Here is a 21,036-nt window from a genome sequence, read left to right on the forward strand (position 1 = left end):
TGCTGCAGGATCGCCGGGCACGCCAGCCCCACAGAGCCGGGCTTCCGGTCTCCCAGGAGCAAAGAAGGCCCCACTCCTCGTCTGGGAGCCCAGGAAGCCATCCACGCGCCGTGGAGAGAGAAAGCCCCTCCTGCTCTTCCCTTCCCTTGTGTCAAGGCCCACCCTCCAGGCCCTGCCAATGAAATCCTGTCTGAAGGGGCGCCTGGGTGGCTCAGTTGGTTAAGCGACTGCCTTCGGCTCAGGTCATGATCCTGGAGTCCCGGGATCGAGTCCCACATCGGGCTCCCTGCTCAGCAGGGAGTCTGCTTCTCCCTCTGACCCTCTTCCCGCTCATGCTCTCTATCTCTCATTCTCTCTCTCAAATAAATAAATAAAATCTTTAAAAAAAAAAAAAAAAAAGAAATCCTGTCTGTAAAATAACTCAGCCTGGAAGGATCCCTTGGTTTTTCCTTGTGCCTCTAAAAACTAGGTCTTTTTTTTTTTAAGATTTTATTTTTATTTATTTATTTAACAGAGAGAGAGAGAGAGGGAACACAAGCAGGGGGAGGGGGAGAGGGAGAAGCAGGCTTCCCGCCGAGCAGGGAGCCCGATGCGGGGCTCAATCCCAGGACCCTGGGATCATGACCTGAGCCGAATGGCAGTCGCTCAACCAAGTGAGCCACCCAGGCGCCCCTAAAAACTAGGTCTTTGGTGGGACGGCTGGGTGGCTCAGTCAGTTAAGCGTCTGCCTTCTCTCAGGTCACGATCCCAGGGTTCTAGGATGGAGTCCCACGTGGAGCCCCACATTGAGCCCCAAGTCAGGCTCCAGGCTCCATGGGGAGTTTGCTTCTCCCTCTCCCTCTCCCCCTCCCCATGACTCGTGCTCTTTCGCGCTCTCTCTCTCTCTCAAATAAATAAGATCTTTTAAATACATACATACGTACATACTATAACTTTGAGCTTCTTGATATTGGAAATTGTGTCACTGACCAGGTTCACTTTTCCTTCTCTCTTGGGAGCCAAGAGTTCTCAAATGACTAATATTTACAGAATCATGATGCTGTGTATTGCTTTTCAGTTTTTTTTTAATTTTTAAAAAATTTTTCCAAAGATTTATTTCTTTATTTGACAGAGAGAGGGAACACAAGCAGGGGGAGTGGGAGAGGGAGAAGCAGGCCTCCCACTGAGCAGAGAGCCCCATGCAGGACTGGATCCCAGGACCCTGGGATCATGACCTGAGCCTAAGGCAGATGCTCAACCAACTGAGCCACCCAGGCGCCCCAAAGTGTTTTTTATTTAAGTAATCTCTACACCCCACACGGAGCTCAAACTCATGACCCAGAGATCAAGAGTTGCATGGTCTTCCCACTGAGCCAGCCAGGCGCCCCCAAACAGATATTTCCATGGAGAGGGAAATTTGGGGTGATGGTGAGCTCACGATTACCCATTATATTATTTATTATTTTCTATTTATTTTTTTTAAGTAGGCTCCATGCCCAAAGTGAAGCCCAATGCGAAGCCCAATGCAAGGCTTGAACTGACAATCCAGAGATCAAGACGTGAGAGGAGATCAAGAGTCGAATGCTTACCTGATTGAACCACCCACACGCCCCTACCCATTACATTATTATGTTTTATAATGCATATGTGATCTGTTTATTCTTCTAAAAATTTTTGAAATATTATCCCTTTAAAAGAAAGAAAACATAAGTGGTATCTGGCTGGCTCAGTCACTGGAGCATGCAACTTTTTTTTTTCTTTAAAGATTTATTTATTTTAGCACAAGAGAAAGAACACACATGTGCGGGGGGTGGGGCAGAGGGAGATGGAGAGAGAAAATCTCAAGCAGACTCCCCGCTGAGCTCAGAGCTAGATGCAGGGCTGGATCCCATGACCCTGAGATCATGACCTGAGCCAAAATCAAGAGTCACACGCTTAAATAAACGAGCCACCCAGATGCCCCAAGGGAGCATGCGACTCTTGATCTCAGGGTTATAAGTAAGAGCCCCACATTGGGTGTAGAGATTACTTACAAATAAAATAAAAAAAATTTTTTTTTAAGTTAAAGAAAAAGCAACAAGGAAGGGAAAGAGAAAAGTGTAAGATATAATGAATAAGATAGAAAGAGGCATAGCAAAAATAAAAAAGCCTTTGGTCTCTGCCTCCACAAGTACAAACTTGTTCTGACTAGGCTAAGTGTTTAACCCTTTCTAGATATATCTAAAAGGGATCGAAGGAGGGTGGTGGGGCATTGGCTATGAAAAGGAATGGAGCCCTGATGTACACTACAACCTGGATGAACCTTGGAAACATGATATGCTGAGTGAAAGAAGCCAGACACAAAAGGCCATGTATTGTATGAGTCTGTTTTTTAAGTTTTTTTTTTTTTTGTTTTAAATTTTATTTAGTCATTTGACAGAGAGAGACACAGTGAGAGAGGGAACACAAGCAGGGGGAGTGGGAGAGGGAGAAGCAGGCTTCCCACGGAGCAGGGAGCCCGATGTGGGGCTCGATCCCAGGACCCTGGGATCATGACCTGAGCCAAAGGCAGATGCTTAACGACTGAGCCACCCAGGCGCCCCTGTATGAGTCCGTTTTTAGGAAAGGTCCAGAACAGGCAAATCCAGAGAGACAGAGAATAGATTAGTGGTTGCCTAGGGCTGGCAGGACTGGGGGGTAAGGGGGACCTTGGGAGTGACTGCTAATGGGGATGGGACTTCCCTTATAGAGGGAGGCATATGTTCTAAACTTAGATTGTGGTGATGAAAAAAAAAAAGATTGTGGTGATGATCACACAACCTTGTGAACACACTAAAACCCACTGAACTGAATGCTTTAAATAGGTGAATTGTGTGGTTTATGAATTTTATCAGAATAAAGCTGTTTTCTTTTTTAAGTGGGGAGGAGAGCTTTGCTAAGAGCAAGCTTAGCAGAGGGGTGAGTTTTGTAGTCCTATATCTCCTACTGGTTTTGTTTGTTTCACAAATGAAAAAATCTAGAAACCTTTCATCCACGTACATATATAATTATAATAATAATGGCTCTCATTTAGGGCGCCTGGGTGCTCAGTTTGTTAAGCGACTGCCTTCGGCTCAGGTCATGATCCTGGAGTCCCGGGATCGAGTCCCACATCGGGCTCCCTGCTCAGTAGGGAGTCTGCTTCTCCCTCTGACCCTCTTCCCTCTCGTGCTATCTCTCATTCTCTCTCTCTAATAAATAAATAAAATCTTTTAAAAAAAATAATGGCTCTCATTTATATAACACTCAGTGTGTTCTGGGGAGCGAGTACCAGGCATTTTTAGTGTTATTGACTCTTGCACCTCTGTGAAGAAGACACTATTCTATCCCCTCTTGAGGAGACCAAGAGGCGAAATGATTTTTCATGGCTAGCAAGTGGCGGAGCTGTGGCAAACCCACTGTGTGCCAGGTCTGGAGCTCAGCACCAGCAACACAGAAGTCCATCCTGGAGACCATCACTCCTCCACTGTCCATGAAGAATGAGCCAACCAACCCAGTGCTAGAGAGACCATCCCTGTTTGCCAGGGACAGAGGGGGCTCCTGGAGTGTAGGACCCTCAGTGTTGAAACCAGAGAACCTCAGGTTAAACCAGGCTGAGGTGGTCACCTTACCACAGTCAGTGAGCACGTAGACGGTCCTGTGCGTGCGTGTGTTTGCTTGTGCGTGTGTGCACATGCGCGCTTGTCTACTCATGGATTCACGAAAGAAAGGGATACATCTTCATCCTCCTAGGATCAGTACTTCTTGGCGAGAATTCCAAGTTTCGCAGGAAGGGAAGGTCAAGCCGAGCCAGGCAGTGGCAGGTGGAAGGAGCCTCCTGCAGGGGTGTAGACCAGCACAGTGATAAAACCTGGGCAAAGAGCAAGGTTTCCATGGCAGGAAGAAATTCCAGAGTCCAGACTGAGGGTAGGGAGGGGCCCACAGTTTTCCAGAGTGACCCTGCAACTTCTCAGGCTGCATTCACTCACTCACCCATCCATTCATTCATTTGGTAAACACTCACTGGGCACTGAGCATGTGCCAAGTGTTTTGCTGGTGAGGGGAGTGCCTTCCTGCCCTCAAGGAGATTTCGCTCTGGTGGAATAAAGAGACAAGGGAGCCAGGGATTTACAATCCTGGGCAATAAGCAAGAATGACATTAATAATATTTAACAACTTAAAAAAAATAATAATATTTAACAACTTGTAGAACCTGGGCACCAGGCCACTCAAACACCAGGCCTTAACACCAGAGCAGGGTGCCCAGGCCCCTACCCTTTTGATTACTGGGCGGCAGGGACATCTGGGGGGGTATAGGAGATAGCCCCCCAGGTTCGGGAGCACTTGAGGGATTCAGGGAAGCCCCTGATTGCCAATGATATGGAAAATTTTCAGTAGAGTACCTCAGGAACTAGAATAGCCATATCAGTAGGAGAGCAGCGCCAGTGGTAATGATTCAAGATTAACAAGTCATATGATGGGAGGGCACAAGGTGCTCAGGTAAGGCTTCCTGGGGGAAGCGACATCTGAGTTAGCCAGAGTGCCAGAAGTCACCACCTGGACAAAAGCCCAGAAAAGAAGGCTCAGAATTTTTAGGTAGTTCAGTCTGGCTGGAGGAGGGAGATGCAGGAGACTAGACACAACCGGCAGGTAAGGAGAGTGCTGGGTGCTGTTACTCGGGGTCAGCAGCTGGGACTGTGTCCTCAGAGCAATGAGGAGCCACTGTAGGATTTTAATTAAAATCAGGGGAAAAACAAAAAACAAATAAACAAAACTGAACTAGATAAAAGGCAAGGTCCTTTCTTTTTCTTTTTTAAAGATTTTAAGTAGTCTCAAAAAAAAAAAAATAAAAGATTGTAAGTAATCTCTGCATCCAATGCAGGGCTCAAACTCACAGCCCCAAAATCAAGAGTCATATGGTCTACCGGTCTACTGACTGAGCCGGCCAGGCACCCCAAAGTATGGTCAGTCTTTTAAATTCAAGCCATTCTGGGGCACCTGGGTGGCTCAGTCGTTAAGCGTCTGCCTTCGGCTCAGGTCATGATCCCAGGGTCCTGGGATCGAGCCCTGCATGGGGCTCCCTGCTCAGGGGAGAGCCTGCTTCTCCCTCTCCCACTCCCCCTACTTGTGTTCCCTCTCTCGCTGTGTCTCTCTCTGGCAAATAAATAAATAAAATCTTTAAAAATAAATAAATAAACAAAAAATAAATAAATTCAAGCTATTCTAAAAGCTGTATGGTGGTATCTTATTCTGGTTTTAGTTTGTATTTACTCAATGACTAATGCTGAGCACCATATGTTTTCCCTTTTTTTAAAAAATATATATATATTTATTTTATTTATTTATTTGACAGAGAGAGAGCACAAGCAGGGGGAGGCAGGCAGAGGGAGAGGGAGAAGCAGGCTCCCCGCTGAGCCAGGAGCCCGATGCGGGGCTCGATCCCAGGACCCTGGGATCATGATCTGAGCCGAAGGCAGATGCTTAACAACTGAGCCACCCAGATGCCCCTAAATATATATTTTTAAAGATTTTATTTATTTATTTGACAGAGAGCAAGAGCGAGAAAGAACATGAGCAGGGGGAGGGGCAGAGGGAGAAGGAGAAGCAGGCTCCCCGATGAGCAGGGAGCCAGACTTGGGACTCGATCCCAGGACCCTGAGATCATGACCTGAGCTGAAATCAAGAGTCGGATGCCTAACTGACTGAGCCACCAGGCGCCCCTGCAGCCCATTTTTGATGCAGGCTGGTTGGGTCCAAGGACCCAGAGTGGGATTCCATAGGACCATCCAAGAGGGTCCTTGGCTTCACACAGGATAGAAATCAAACACGAGCTGAGAGGAAGTGAGAACAGAGTTTATTGAAGAGGTAGAGAGTATACATAGGGACAGAGTGTCCAGGAGACTCAGAAAGGGAAGGAGATAGAGTCTCCTTTTTTTTTTCCCTAAGATTTTAATTATTTATTTGTCAGAAAGAGAGAGAAAGAAAAAGAAAGAGAGAGAGAGAGAGAGAGAGCACAAGCAGGAAGAGCGGCAGGCAGAAGGAGAAGCAGAGAAGCAGTCTCCCCGCTGAGCAAGGAACCCATGCGGGACTCGATCCCAGGACTCTGGGATCAATACCCAAGCAGAAGGCAGATTCTTAACTGACTGAGCCACCCAGGCATCCCCAAGAAAAAAAATTTAATGCATGGATAAACAAAAAGAAAAACTGAAATAAAAATCACCTGTTACCCTAGAGTTAACCACAGTTGACATTTGAGTATTATCCAAGATATCCTCAGATATATATTTATGTTGGGTGTAGAGATTACTTAAAAAAAAAAGAAAGTAACTCTTCCTCTCTAGTCCCCCAGCCACTCTGTTCCCCTCCCCAAAGGCAACTACTGTTACCATTTTCCATGTATCCTTCAGGAATAAACTACCTAATTCTACCCGTTCGATAAAATAACCCCTGTTTTTACTCAACAGCTGTTCATGGGTAGCCTACCACATCAATAAACACAGATTCCCAATAGCATTTTAATGGTTGTATAATTTTCCACTGTTTAGAAACCTTTAATTTATTAAACTAATTGCCTTTCGGGTAGACCTAGGGTTTTTTCCAGTGTTTATTTTTATAAACAATGTTATGAGGAACCCCTTTATATATATACCTTTGATGACTTGTATGGTAGGTCTTGAGGATAAATTCCTCCAGAGGGAGTTCCTGAGTCAAAGATAATGTGCATATTTCAGGATTTTGAGCCATAAATTGTGCCCACCAGCAAGGAGAGAGGAGATTGTCTTTAAGAGGTTTGGTAACAGGCTTGGCGCTGTGAGGTCTTTTGTTCCTAAAGCTACTCCAGAGGTTATTCATCAGCAAAGCAATGTTAACCATTCCCAGGACCTCCCTGTGGGGTAGCAGGAAATGGGGTGGTTTTTCTGGCAGAGGAAAACAACAAGTCTTTATTAAAATGCTATTCACCAAGAATGCTTTATTAGTACAGATCTTGGCCTTGCATTTGGGCAACTCCCTGCAGTCTGGCATGGGACTATGTCTCCTGGGGGAAGACGAGCAGGAGTCCAGGGTGTGCCGGGCTCCTTAGCATCAACTCCACTTCTGTACGCTCGCTTATGCCTTTAATATCATGCAGTGGGTAAGAGCTGGTACTGGAGCTAGATGGCCTGGACTAAATCCTCCTCCCTTCACTTCCTGGCTGTGTGACTTTGGGCAAGTTTAGAATCCCTCTGGCTTCAGTTTGCCCTTCCGAAAAATGGGGCCAATAATACCCACCTCATGGGGTTGTTCTGGCATTTAAATGAGTTAGTATAGGGCGCCTGGGTGGCTCAGATGGTTAAGCGTCTGCCTTCGGCTCAGGTCATGATCCCAGGGTCCTGGGATCAAGTCCCGCATCGGGCTCACTGCTCCTTGGGAGCCTGCTTCTCCCTCTGCTTCTCTCTCTTTCTCTGTCTCTCATGAATAAATAAATAAAATCTTTAAAACAAATAAATAAATGAGTTAGTATGGGGGGGGCGCCTGGCTGGCTCAGTTGGAAGAGCATGTGACTCCTGATCTCTGGGTGGTGAGTTCGAGCCCCCTGTTGGTAGTAGAGTTTACTTTAAAAAAATATGTTTTTTAAATGTGTAAGTATATGTAAAGTGCTCCAAACACACTAGTCATGTTGAAAGTGCTCTCTAATTACCAACTATCACCAGGTACTTGCCCTGGGCCAGACCCACAGTCACTACCCTGGGAGGGGGAGGGGTCCTCAGATGAGTGGAGGAGATGGACAGGTAAAGGGGCATTTATAATTCAGGATGATGAGTGCATTAATGTAAATGCTAAAGAAACACTCATAGGAGGGAGACTTCAAACCCAAAGACTTCCTGGAAGAAGTGACATTATGGCAGGAACCAAGTCACCTATAAGCTAAAGGAGGGGCAGACTGGTATTGAGAGTTGAAAGACCAGCTATTCACTTCCTTTACTGGAAATGTGAAGATGGGATTCAGAGGTTTTCAGTCTTGGATTTCAATTCAGCATTTCTCAGCACCTGCCTGGGTCCCAGAGGTCCTGTGTGCAGTGCTTTGGTACAAGTGTGGGCTGGAGGGGCGCCTGGCTGGCTCAGTCAGTGGAGCATGTGACTCTTGATCTCAGGGTTGTAAATCTGAGCCCCATGTTGGATGTAGAGATTACTTTAAAAAAAAAATCTATTTATTAACTTACTGTCATGTAAAATCTTTTAAAAAATATATTTATTTATTTATTTGACAGAGAGAGAGAGAGAGAGCTTACAAGCAGGGGGAGGGAGAAGCAGACTCCCCACTGAGGGCAGGGAGCCAATGGTGGAGGCGGGGGTGGGGGGGGCTTGATCCCAGGACCCTGAGATCATGAACTGAGTCAAAGGCAGCCACCTCACCGACAGAGCCAGCCAGGCACCTACCAAACATAAAAATCTTAAAAAAAAAAAAAAAAGTAATGTGAGCTCGGGATGTTAAGGTAGAGGCTCTGAGTGAGCTTAAGACCTAAAGAGGGAGGTGGACACAAAAATGCATTAGAGCTAGACTCTCCTGAGCTCTACTTAAGAGTAAGGAACAAAAAGTCAAGGGAGCAGCTAATTCTGACTCTCCCAGGATAATATGGAAGGCTTTGCAGAGGAAATGCTTGGAAGAGTTGATCAGATTCAGGGAAGAGTTGGATGGGAAGGAAAGACACCCAGGTAGGGGAACAGCACAAGCAAAGGAGAGGCAACAGGAGAGCCAATGTTCCGGAAGAGTGAATTGTCCAGTGTGGCCTATGGGGCCCGTACCTGGAGAGAGGTTATAGGTGGGCAGGAATTGAAGCTGGAAGGTCAATTTAGGCCAGGGTTTTTGGAGGGCTTCACATGACAGCCTACTTGGACTTCATCTAGTAGGTCATGGGAACGGAACAGAAGTGCTTAAGCAAAGGGACATGATGAGATCTATGTTCTGGAAAGGTCACTCTGGCACAGATGGGGGGAGGGGTACTTCTTGGGAGGCAGCAAAACTCAAAAGCCTCTGTAATTTTCTAAGCAAGAAATCTGGTGGGCACAGAGAGGACGGGTAGCGTGTCTGTAAGCAGCCATTTGAAACACTTGAAATTAAAAACCTGAAGTTATTCCCTGGTGGTTCATGAGTCAAGATGTCTAATATCCCTGGAGAAATAAACTTGCTCCTGACCCCAGCCAGCAGGAGCAAGAGCAACCTGATATACTTGTTGATTAGGATTAGGGGAATTTTTCCTCTTTAACTGAGGGTCAACTGAATTACTAGGGGAAATAAAAAGACAGCGACACCTAAGAATGAAATGACTTGATTTTATTGTTTTTTCCTTAATGGAAATACACGAGATCCACATTTAAAATATTTCTCAAGGATCATAAAGTGCATTCCACCAGAAACAGTCTTGACTTCATTTCCATTGAGACATAGAGAGCGAAGGAGCATAGAACGGAAGGGTGGAGAAGTATCAGGAGGGGAGGGTGGTGGACACTGGCCAGGGGCCAACAGCAGAGCGGGAGAGAAATGCCAGGGAAGGGAGGATGATGCATTGGGCCCGGAAGTGGACCGCATAAGGACCTTGGGACTAGGAAATCCTGAGTTCAAATCGCTGCTGTTTTCCTACCTTTCTTATCCCCATTTTCGTTTTCTTATTTATTTTTTAGAAGATTTTAAGTGATCTCTGCCCCCAATGTGGGCTTGAACTCGCAGCCCCAAGATCAAGAGTCACATGCTCCACTGACTGAGCCAGCTGAGCACCCCTCCCCATTCTCTTACCTGTCAAATGGGGGGTCATAATATCCTTATCCTACAGTACAATGAATGGTATTGGATCTGTGTCTTTAAAGATTTTATTTATTTATGTGAGAGAGCACAAGCGAGCAAGCAAGCGAGCACAAGCAGGGGGAGCCACAGAGGCAGAGGGAGAAGCAGACTCCCCACTGGGCAGGGAGCCCGATGCGGGGCTCGATCCCGGGACCCCGGGATCACGACCTGAGCCGAAGGCAGACGCTTATGACTGAACCACCCAGGCGCCCCAGATCTGTGTCTTAAAAAGATTAGATTGCTCTGGCCACCTGCTTGGAGTGGGGTAAAAGGAAAAAGAAAGTACACTGCAGATTACCTGGTTTTTCCAAGTTTTCTTAAGCTCTTGAGACAAGGGGATTATTATTATTACTACCCTAGCTTTACTTATCATCATTTCCTTTTGAAGTTCTCATTGGCTACTTGTAGTTGAGCTTTTCAGCTGCTCTTGTTGAAACTTACACAGACTCATTGATTCGTGGGGGGATGCAGGATGGAGGTGCTCTCTTAGATCTTCACCACTGGGGTTGGGCCACTGACATCTTACTTTCCCGTCCCCACGTTTTCTTGCGGCCGGGCCCACGAGGAAGCACCGGGGCTAGACAGGGTATCTTGTTCCTCTTACTCTCCCTGCCTCCCAGCTGTCTGGAAACTCATGAAATGACACAGCCAGGTCCTTAAAGCTCTCTCCTCCATGCCCTGTACTCAGGCCTCACCCCTCTGCTTTTACTTCTCTCCCCAGGAAACTGGTCCACCGAGATGGGAACTATGAAGTAAAACGCTTGAAGGGGCCACCACTTCTCCTTTATTCTTCCTCTCCAACCAGTGGCAACTTCCTTCTTCCATCTCTAGTGGGAAGCAGGATGATGTGGGTAGCTAACACGGGTGCCCCTCCCTTCCAGGGTCCTCGAGCCTGTGTGTAGCCCAGACCTCTCCCACAGCCCGATTCCCTACAACTTCACTGCACCTGCGCATCGGCATTCGTTCACATGTCCCAAAGGCACCTCAAAATGTTCAAAACACTGGCACGTCCAAAACCAAACTCATCGGTGCTCTTCTCCAACCGGTCTTCTTTTTTTTTCTTCATTTCATAAAATGGCACCATTATCAGTTGCTCAGGCCAGAAACTTGAACATCTAGTCTGTAAGTTCTTATTTACTTATCTATTATTATTATTATTTTTAAGTAAAATCTTCCCCCAATGTGGGGCTTGAACTGACAACCCCAAGATCGAGAGTCACATGCTCTGCAGACTGAACCAGCCAGGTGCCCTTCTAACTCCATCCTTGCACTCACTGATCAACCCACATCTGATCAGCCATCCAGTCCTCCCCAAATATTCCTGAATCTACCCACTTCGGTCTACACCCTTGTGCCACCCATCATCACCCCTACTTGGGTGACAGCCTTGTCTTCTGAGCTGGTAAATTCCCCTTTCCACATGTGGCTTTTTACAGTGCGTTCGTTCATTCATTCATTCATTCACTTATAAGTAATCATTCATTCACTTATAAGTAATCTCTTCCCCCAATGTGAGTCTGGAATCATGACCCCAAGATCAAGAGCTGCATGCTTTTCCAACTGAGCCAGCCAGGCGTCCCTCCACATGTGGCTATTTAGATTTAAATTTCATAATTAAGTAAGTTAAATGAAAGAAAATTCAGTTCCTCAGTCACACCAGCCACATTATAAATGCCAAGTGTGGCTAGTGGCTACACTGTTGGTCAGCACAAATATAGAACATTTCTATCATCACAGAAAATTCTACTGGATGGCTATTCTAGTCTATCCTTGAGTTTCTCTCTGCATGTTTAAATAAAAAAATTCATACAGTCTCATTTTCCTTTTCTTTTTTTTTTACACAAAAAGTAGCACACTTTACACACTGTCCTCCAACTTGCTTTTTCACTTGGCAAGATACCTTAGAAATCTTTCCACATCAGTGCATAAAGAGCTTCCTCCTTTGCTTTCAGTTGCAGAATAAGACAGCTTTACCATGCCATGAATGTGGAAGAGTTTATTTAAGCAGGCCCCCCGTGGATAGATGAAGGCCTGCGAAGGGTTGTTACCAATCTCTTGCTCTTACAGACAATGGAACAACAACAAGGGTAAGTGGCCTTGTCCATCTGGAATTTTGCATATATGCAAGTATATCTAGGACACATGCTAGAGCGATCCTTCTAGAGCAACAGTTTGGTCACGCCCCCTCCGCCTGTTGAGCACATGCTATTCCTCCTGATCTCCTTCTTCAGCCTCTGACAAACTACAACCCTCAAGTATCAGCTTGGGTGTTGCCTCCTTTTTTTTTTTTTTTTTTTTAAAGATTTTATTTATTTATTTGTCGGGGCGGAGGGAGAGGAAGAGAGAGCGCACAAGCAGGGGTAGCGGCAGGCAGAGGGAGAAGCAGGTTCCCTCTGAGCAAGGAGCCCGACATGGGACTCCATCCCAGGACCCTGGGATCCCGACCTGAGCCAAAGCAGACACTTCACTGACTGAGGCACCCAGGCGTCCCATGGGTATTGCCTCTTCTGGGAAGCCCTCCCTGACTCCACACCAGGTCAGGCTAAGATCAGCTTGCGTTGTAATTACCTGGTTCCTCCTGGTCTCATCCTTCAGTCTAGAGCTTTCTGAAGGAGGCATGGGGTGGGGTGGTCTTGTTTTTCCATACATCCCTGGGGCCTGGCACTCAGCAGAGGCTCAAAAGATATTTGCTGAATGATGAGGCAGGCACTGAGTTTTAGTGGTTGTTCTTTCCAGTGCTCCGTGGGCTCCCACACCTCACAGGGCTGGAAAGGAGAACCCCCGGAGAGCAGGTGATTCAAATGGGAAACTGAGGCACAGAGGTGACAGTCTTTTGATCAGCATCCTTGACTCCGACCTCTTTTTTTCTAGCCCACCCTATAGTTAATAATAATAACACAAACTATAAGGATTAATATTTATTGAGTTTTTGCTATGTGCTAAGTGTGCTACGTCCATTAACTGATTTGATTGTTGCAGCAACTGTGTGAGGAACGTACTCTCATTATCCCCTTCTAAATGAACAGAGAAATTGATAACTTGTCATGAATGGCAGAGAGTAACTCGAACTCAGGCAGTGGGGCTTCAGAGCTCATGCTCATAGGCACTCTGCCTAGCAGTCTGCTGTTCCTGGGGGCTTCTCCCCTTTTCCAAAGCCCACTGGGGCTCCTTACTGCCTCAAGCCCAAAACTTCTTCTTTTGTCATCTCTTCCCCACCCCCATTGCCACCCTGGTCCTTGCTCCCCCCTTACCCTGCCACCCTGGTCCCAGCCCTCTTGGCTTGGCTTGGTTTATTTTCTACTTCTTGGGTTCCCTCAAGACCTGAGTCAGAGGGGCGCCTGGGTGGCTCAGTTGGTTAAGCGACTGCCTTCGGCTCAGGTCATGATCCTGGAGTCCCGGAATCGAGTCCCACATCGGGCTCCCTGCTCAGCGGGGAGTCTGCTTCTCCCTCTGATCCTCCCCCCTCTCATGCTCTCTGTCTCTCTCATTCTCTCTCTCAAATAAATAAATAAAATCTTAAAAAAAAAAAAAAAAAGACCTGAGTCAGACTGGGCTCCCTATCTCTTGCTGTAGCTACTGTCTGGGTGTCAGTTTTCTTATCCGTACAACAGGTTGATGGCAAGTGAAAGAATGGGACTCTTCTTTCTTTCAGCCCTTATCTAACTCCTATACATCCTTTAAGGCCAACTCAAAGGGCTTCCTCCTTCAGGAAGACTTCCTGGATTTCTCCAACCCCTAAAGTTCCCTCCAACTCTCCCTTGCACTGTAGGCAACTTCTAACACCCAGATTACAAATAATTTTTCTTTTACTTTCTGGATGTAAATTGCCACCACCTCCAAAGAAAGTGAATACTCTCCGAAAGAACATATAAAATGTAGAGCATGGACTTCAATTTTACAGCTTCATTCTTTGAAATACCACCTCCACTGTTTATGGCATCCCTGAGTTCTAACTTTACTAATCTTTACTTAATATTGTTTCTTTAAATGGGTTTAGTACTTAAAACCTAAGGAAATTATTTAAAACTTTTTTTAATTAAAAATTTTTAGGAAATATATTTTAAATGAAAAACATTAAAAAAAAGAAAGAAAAACATTACAATAGTGTAAATAAAAAACCAGCATCATTTGCCACAACTAGAGAGTAAATACAAATAAAATGACAGAACAATGTTGTTTACATTCTAGGCTTTCTTTCTCTGGTTAAGAGAGAGAACTGTAAGTGTTAAGTCCTTACACTTGCTAAGCACAAAAAGGACTCTCCTTGATGCGAGCAGAAGAACTGAAAGAAAATTGAATGTGGAATACCTTTCTTTCTGTGTGATTTAGGCAATACTTCAATACCTGCCTCATGTATCACCTAATATCAGCCCACCTTCCAGGAAACAACGGCTTGGTCAGAACAGACAGAACCAACTTCCTCTCCCATCTGTGCCCCGCTCCAGCCTCAGTTTGCTCCTTTGTAAAATGGGCTGATCATGACTGTCCCTGGGATGGCTGTCAGGGTTATCTGAGATGTCACACATGCTATTTCTGGATTCTCTCAGCTCTGCTGCCTACCATCTGCACATAACCACAGGTGACTTGCCCTGCCTCCCTGGGCCTCAGTTTCCTCATTTCCAAAAAGGAATGTATAAAACCTGCCCTGGAGAGTTGTAAAGCTCCTTTATTTAATAAATATTTCCCGAGTACCTACTATGTTCCAGTGACTATTCTGTGGGTTGAGGACGTAGCAGTGATGATGAATAGGGACAAAAATCCCTCTTCTCATGGAGCAAATCTTCAAAGGGTGGGGGGAGAAGAAAAATGAAATAGGACAATAGATAAAATATATAGTACAGTACAGTGGGAAATAATAAAAGCTCTAGAAAAATAAGGCAGGGTGGGGGGGGCCAGGGTTGCCAATTCTAAAGAGGGTAAATCCAAGGTTAGAATCTCTGACAGGTTGACACTGGATGAGGTCTGAAGGAGGTGAGGGAGCCCTGAGATATCTGGGGGGGGGGGAACAGCATGTCAGGCAGAGGGCACAGCAAACGCAAAGGCCCTGAGGTGGGAGCCGGCCTAGGCTAGCTCCAAAGAAGCAGGAGGCCGAAGACAAAGAGCAGCAGGGGGTGAGGTCCCAGGAGCAAAGGGGTTGGATCCTATGGACATTTATAACTCTGGTTTTGCTTTGGAGAGGAATCTAGCATATCACCTGGTACATGGTAGGTGTGTAATGCATTGGAGCTCTAATGATAACAATTCCTGGCATCACATCTCCCCACAGCGCCTCTGTTGTCAGGCTCCAGGGTGACACACAGCGACACACACACCTGCCTTTCCACTGGCCCGGCTTTACCGGAAGGCAGCCCCAGCATTCCTGACACACCCATTCCCTCTCGGACTCCTTTCCAGGCCTGCCACACCCCTGTGGCTGGCTGGGCAGTGGGCACAGGAACGCTGGGGCAGCCGCGGGCTGGGCCCACCTTGGAGGAGGCCTAAGGACAAGCAGCGGCAGCAAGGAGGAGCAGTGGAGTGCGGCCTGTACCCCCAGGCCGAGCGGGGAGGGCCTTCCAAGTGTTACCTCCCAGCCCTTGAAGAGAGGGGCTGTCTTAGGAAACCAAGGCTTGGAGAGGTCACTCCCTCAGGTGCGTCACACCCATACTGCCACCCTTAGGGGCTGCACTCCTCACCAGGACTCCACCCCACCGGACTGTGGGGACCCTTTCCCACCAGGCTCCCCTCCTGAGAGAGAAGAATCTTGCAGCTCCTGCCCGCCAGCTCTGCAGCTGCCCGCAAGCCTGGACAGGTCCTGGCTGGTGCCTCCTCAGTGGCTGAGGACGGAGTAGAGGGGGAATCACGTTTCATCAGCTCCGGGATAGAACCCAGGTTGCTGAGTCAGGTCTTTTCCCAGGGCTTCTTGGACTCAGCCGCCAGCCCTGGAGTGGAGGCGGCGGCCCAGAACTGGGCCCCCCCCAGGCCCCCCTCCTTACCTGTCTGACTTCATCTCAGGGCACTCTTGCTCTTTCTCTGCTCCAACCACACTGGCCTCCCTGCTGAATCCCACCAAGCACACTCCTGCCTCAGGGCCTTTGCACTTGTTCCTCTTATTCAAACATACTTGCTCTCTAGTATCCTCCAGTCTTTACTCAAATGCCACCTTCTCAGTGAGGCCCTCCCTGACTACTAGAACTGAGCCCCACCCCCAGCCTGTCCTTCCTGACCCTCTTCCCAACTTGATCTTCCCCTGTAGCTTCACCTTTCACTGTTCCATGTATTTTACTGATTTGTCTTGTTTATGGTCTCTCTCCCATTGAATGTTAGCAGGATTGCCCTTAGACTGGCCTGGAAGGACCTCTGCACTGTGCTTCAGAAGGCCCTGCTCTGGCCCTCCTGCCCTTCCAGGAAGCCAAGTTGGGACCGCTAGAACCTGGGTCTACCTCCCTGCCCTCTAGACCATTCCCTGCCCAAATGGTCCCAGGCCCTTCCCAGGGCTGTCCAAAGGGCAGCCAACATAGCCCAGGTGTATATTCCTAGGCCCAGGGGATGGAAGGCTATCTATGGGGATCAGTGGACAAAGCTTGGATGTGTGGGCTGGGGTGTACACACAGGAACCTCATGGTGTGGGATAGAGCCTGGTTGGGGGGGCGGTGTGTGTGTGTGTCGAAAAGTGGATTGACCATTGCTCCTGGGCTGAGGGCTAACTCTGCCCGTGCAGTCACATTCTGGACCAGTACTCCAGATGTCTGAAGATCCAGATTAAAACCTGGCCTTCCAGATTGCTGTGAAGACATGCTTGTTCCACTAGGAAGATAGACTACCTTTAATTTAACAGTTCAGTCAACTCATATGGTATGTGGGCCCTACACACTACTAGGACTGGGATTTTGAATATTTTCTGCATTTCTGTATCTCCAGCACCTAGACCAGTGCCCGGCACAGAACACATGCTTGGCAAATAGTTGTTAAATGAATGAACAAAAACGCCCTGGGGCAATGCCCCCACATACTCTTGGGGGCCCCAGAAGTGGTTGGAAGGGCTGTGGCTTTTCTGTGTCAGAGCCTCAGAGTCTCAAGGTCCGGGGTCGGGGGGACAACTCTGCCTTGCCTAGGGGCTCTATATGAAGACCCTGTCCCACCACCTGCCTGCTCCCACACCCCATTATAGCTGCAAGAGAGATCGATGTGGGGCTCGATCCCAAGACCCTGGTATGATGACCTGAGCCAAAGGCAGACGTTAACTGACTGAGCCACCCAGGCGCCCCTACTCTTCTTCTTACTCTTTTTTTTTTTTTTAAAGACTTTACTTTTAAGTAATCTCTACACCCATGGTGGGCATGGATCTCACAACCCAAGATCAAGAGTCTCAGGCTCCACCGACTGAGCCAGCCAGGCGCCCCTGGAGTTTTTTATTCTTAATAGTAAAAAGAGCTCATACTTGGGAATCAAGAAGACCTGGACCCCAAAACTGTCTCTGTCACTTCCTGTCTGTGTATGGCCTTTACTCTTCTTTATCCTCAATTTCCTTTTACAAAGGGAAGCATGAAAACTCTCCCGGGGATGTTGGTGGGAGAATGTAGGTAACCGATTCTGGGCACATGAAGGGCATGGCCAGTCATCGCCCAGTGTTGACTGCCGCCGTCACCGCCACCACTCTTACCACCAGAACGTCCAAGGCAGTTGATGACACACTTCGGACTCCCGCGCAAGGTGCGGGCCAGCAGGCGGAACGGCTCCGCCCTCAGCCCTTCCGGCGGACCTTGCCCCCGGGTCTCCAGCCTGGAAGGCGCGCGGCCGTCCCAAGGTTCGGGTGAAGAGTGCCCTCTGCTGGGCGCGTGGGGAAGGGCTTACGGGGAAATCACGGCCGCCCTGACCCCTGAAGTGGCTTTGTGCAGACAGGAAATGTGTCCCTCGGGGTGGGACGTGCAGTTTCCACTCAGAGCAGATAAAGGAGCAGTAACCGGCCCTGTCAGTGTGTCAGCAATCACCACAGGAGAGATAACACTGAGGCGGCTTTGTATGCCAGGCATCCCTGTAAACACTTTACAGATACCAACTCGTTTACTCCTCCATTTTACAGATGAGAAGAGTGAGGCACAGAGGTTAAGAGATTTGTCTAAGGCGTCATACACTGGAAGTGCTGGGATTTGAACCTGTGCCTCGAACCATGCCTCCTTAGTGGAAAGTAGCTGTACCTTTAGCCAAAAAAGAGTTGGCTCTGTGGAGTTCCCCAGTGAGTTTGGAACTGGACATCCAGGGTGTATGGGCTGAAAAGGGGGCTTTCCATAGTGACTGTCCCCACCCACTCAGTGGCAGGCCAGCCGCCAAGCTGACCTCGGGGCCCCCTCCTGACTGGCCATCCCTCAGCATCTCCCTGCCCGGATCCTCTTTCGGCATTGCTGTGTGGGCAGGGGTGGGGGTGGGGGTGTTAAGTAAAGTCTGCACCTGGCACAAGAGGCTATGAGTCTGAGGCCTCAGCGACTTGCCCACCTTCCAAGGATGATAGTCATTTCCCTTAGGCCCCCTCAAGGGCCTGGACAGAGCTCACCTGGGGAGATGGGGCCTATCTGCCTACCGTCTGCTCAGGTAGGCAGCAAGGGAAAATGCGAGAAGGGAGGCTTGGGCTCTGCCCATCTCAGCCCTGCTGGTCGATCTGCTTTTGGAAACTCTTTTATCTTTTCCCATCTGAAAAATGACAGGGGTGGATTAGTGGCAATTTCCAAAGTGCTCTGGATTTGGGGTTAGGGAGAAACACCGAGAAGATGAGGCCAAAAGGCAAGTCTCTCAGCTACCTGACCCCTTCTTCCAACACGTTCATTTAAAAAATTATTTTTAAGTCTTTAAGTAATCTCTATACCGAACGTGGGGCTTGAACTCAAGCCCTTAAGATCAAGAGTCCCAGTCTCCACCAACTGAGTCAGCCAGGCGCCCCTACAATTTCATTTTTTCATTGGACTAAGGATCTGTGACTTTAGCTTTACGTCTTGGGGGGAATCATTTAACAGAATGAGCCTGAGGGGGTCTTTTCAGCAGCAAGCTGTCATCCTGGACTGACCCCCCCACTTGGAAGTGGGCAGCCTTGATCCCAAACGGGGGCCACAGGGACTCCTCTCATGCATCCCTAGCCATTGGAGGACTGGCTGTGAAGCATTTGCAGAGCTGGATGCTCCAGGGAGTTTACCTCAACATTGTCAAGGGAAAAGATTAGAATCATTATGTCCATGGTTAGTGGTGAGATTAAATAAATGCTAACCCATCCCAACTGGATTATGTCGCAGACAGTAAGGTAGCCTCCTAGGCCCTGTTATGAAAGCTATAATGCAAAATGCATGTGAAACGTGGAAAGGAGAGGTTGGAAGGATGCATACCAAACTGTTGCACCACAAAATATGAAGGATCAGCATTCCAGGTATGTAATGTCAAACATCCAGGCCGTTCCCACTGGTATGGCCAGCAAGACTGATTATTTATGGGTGCTAAACTCTTGAGTGGTTAGCATTGGTAACATATCATATTTTGACTTATTATGGGCCCCACAGACCAGAGTGCTAAAATCCCATTTTGCAGAGGAGATGCAGGCCCAGAGTGAGAGAGGGATGTAACATCCATACCCATCACAGAGCCCAGGTTCGTTTTTTTTCCAAATCACTCAGAGGGTGATGACTAGTTCCCTTGCCAGGGGAATCTAGATCCATCCACAGAGCTCAGGCTTGGCTAGAAAAGGCCACTCTTCTTCAACACCCTCAAAAAATCCCAGGGGAGGAAGGCCAGCCTGCACAGTGGCTGTTTGGTTTTATGATTAGTCTCAGCTGTAGATAGGGTTTCAGGCTTTATGCGGGCGTTTCAGAGAGGAGTTTAAGATAAGGGGCAGCAGGTGTTTGCTGGCCGAGACACCTAATCCTCTCACCTTATCAGCACGAGCAGCAGGGTCATGGTGGAGGGAGATGGAGGCCAGAAGAGCCAGAGGCTGCGGCTGGACAGAGAGGCAGGAGGTGGCCTTGACCTGCAGGCTAAGGTGCTGTGGACCAGGGACCAGTGGGAAGGTCTCTCACCCAAGTTGAGTTCCCCTTTGATTTCCCATCTAGGGCCTGAGGTTTCAGGACACCCTCCATCTCCTCCTTCAGAGCCTAGGTCCCAAACTTGACTGTGCATCAGAATTGCCTGGAAGGCCTGTTAAGTCACATTTCGGGGGCCCACCTGCAGCTTCTGATTCAGCCGCTCATGCTGCTGCCGCCCGTCCAGGAACTGCGTTTTGAGTGCCATTGCTTTAAAGAATTAGTCACTGTTGGGGGACGAAAACTTTTATCTCAAGTTCAGCAATCCCTTTTGGCTTCACTTCACATTCTCTTCTCTTGGTTCATTGCACATAAGTTAAACTTCGCTTTAACAGAGGCCCGTGTGGAATTGTTCTTTCCCCACTGTCTCTGCTTCCCCATATTGTTAGGAACGTTCTGATTTCACGTACATCCTGGTGAGTTCTCTAATTTTCTGTCTGGCTTGATTCTGATGATGATCAAGTGCCATTTAAAAAAAATACAATGAAGCCATTCTTTAAAGGAGGAAAATCCCCTCAGAGGGCAATTGTGAGGGTTTAAAGGAAATAATTAAAGTTATTTGGCCCTAAAAAGTATTAAATAAATGGTAGCTGTTACCAGTGAACACAAATAGCATACGGTGTGCCAGATATGAAGTCATTTAATCTCCATAAAAACTCCCCATTTGATACATGAAAAATGTAAGGCAAGTCGAGGTTAAATGTGACTTTCTAGGAAGTAGCAGAATCGGACCCCTCCCTGCCTTTTGATACAGAGCCCACCACACGGAAGAGGAACTCTTCCCGTACTGCATTACCCGAGAGCAGCCACTGTTCCAGAAAAGATGTTGCCTGTAGCTCTGGTAGGGCTCAGCCCAGGGCTAAGGGGGTTAATGGTTCTCCCACACAGGAGAGCAGCTCAGAATTTGTAGAGAGAGGGGCGCCTGGCTGGCTCAGTCAGAAGAGCATGTGTCTCTTGATGTCAGGGTTGTGAGTTCGAGCATCACGTTGGGTATAGAGATTACTTAAAAAAAAAAAATTGTAGAGAGGATAGATTTACCCTCATCAGGCCCACCTGGACATGTATATGAATCCTGAGCTTCCTCTCCCTTCGGGAGGAAGCTGGGTGAAGCCAGCAGAGTTAAAAGTGCTCACTCCCCGTACACAACTCTGACTATTCTAAAAACCACTGAATTGGACACTGAAGTGGGTGAATGGTGTGGTATGT

The sequence above is a fragment of the Callorhinus ursinus genome, unplaced genomic scaffold (assembly GCF_003265705.2).
Source record: "Callorhinus ursinus isolate GAN/ISIS: 27379988/994484 unplaced genomic scaffold, GSC_fseal_2.0 scaffold37, whole genome shotgun sequence".
Lineage (NCBI taxonomy): Eukaryota > Metazoa > Chordata > Mammalia > Carnivora > Otariidae > Callorhinus > Callorhinus ursinus.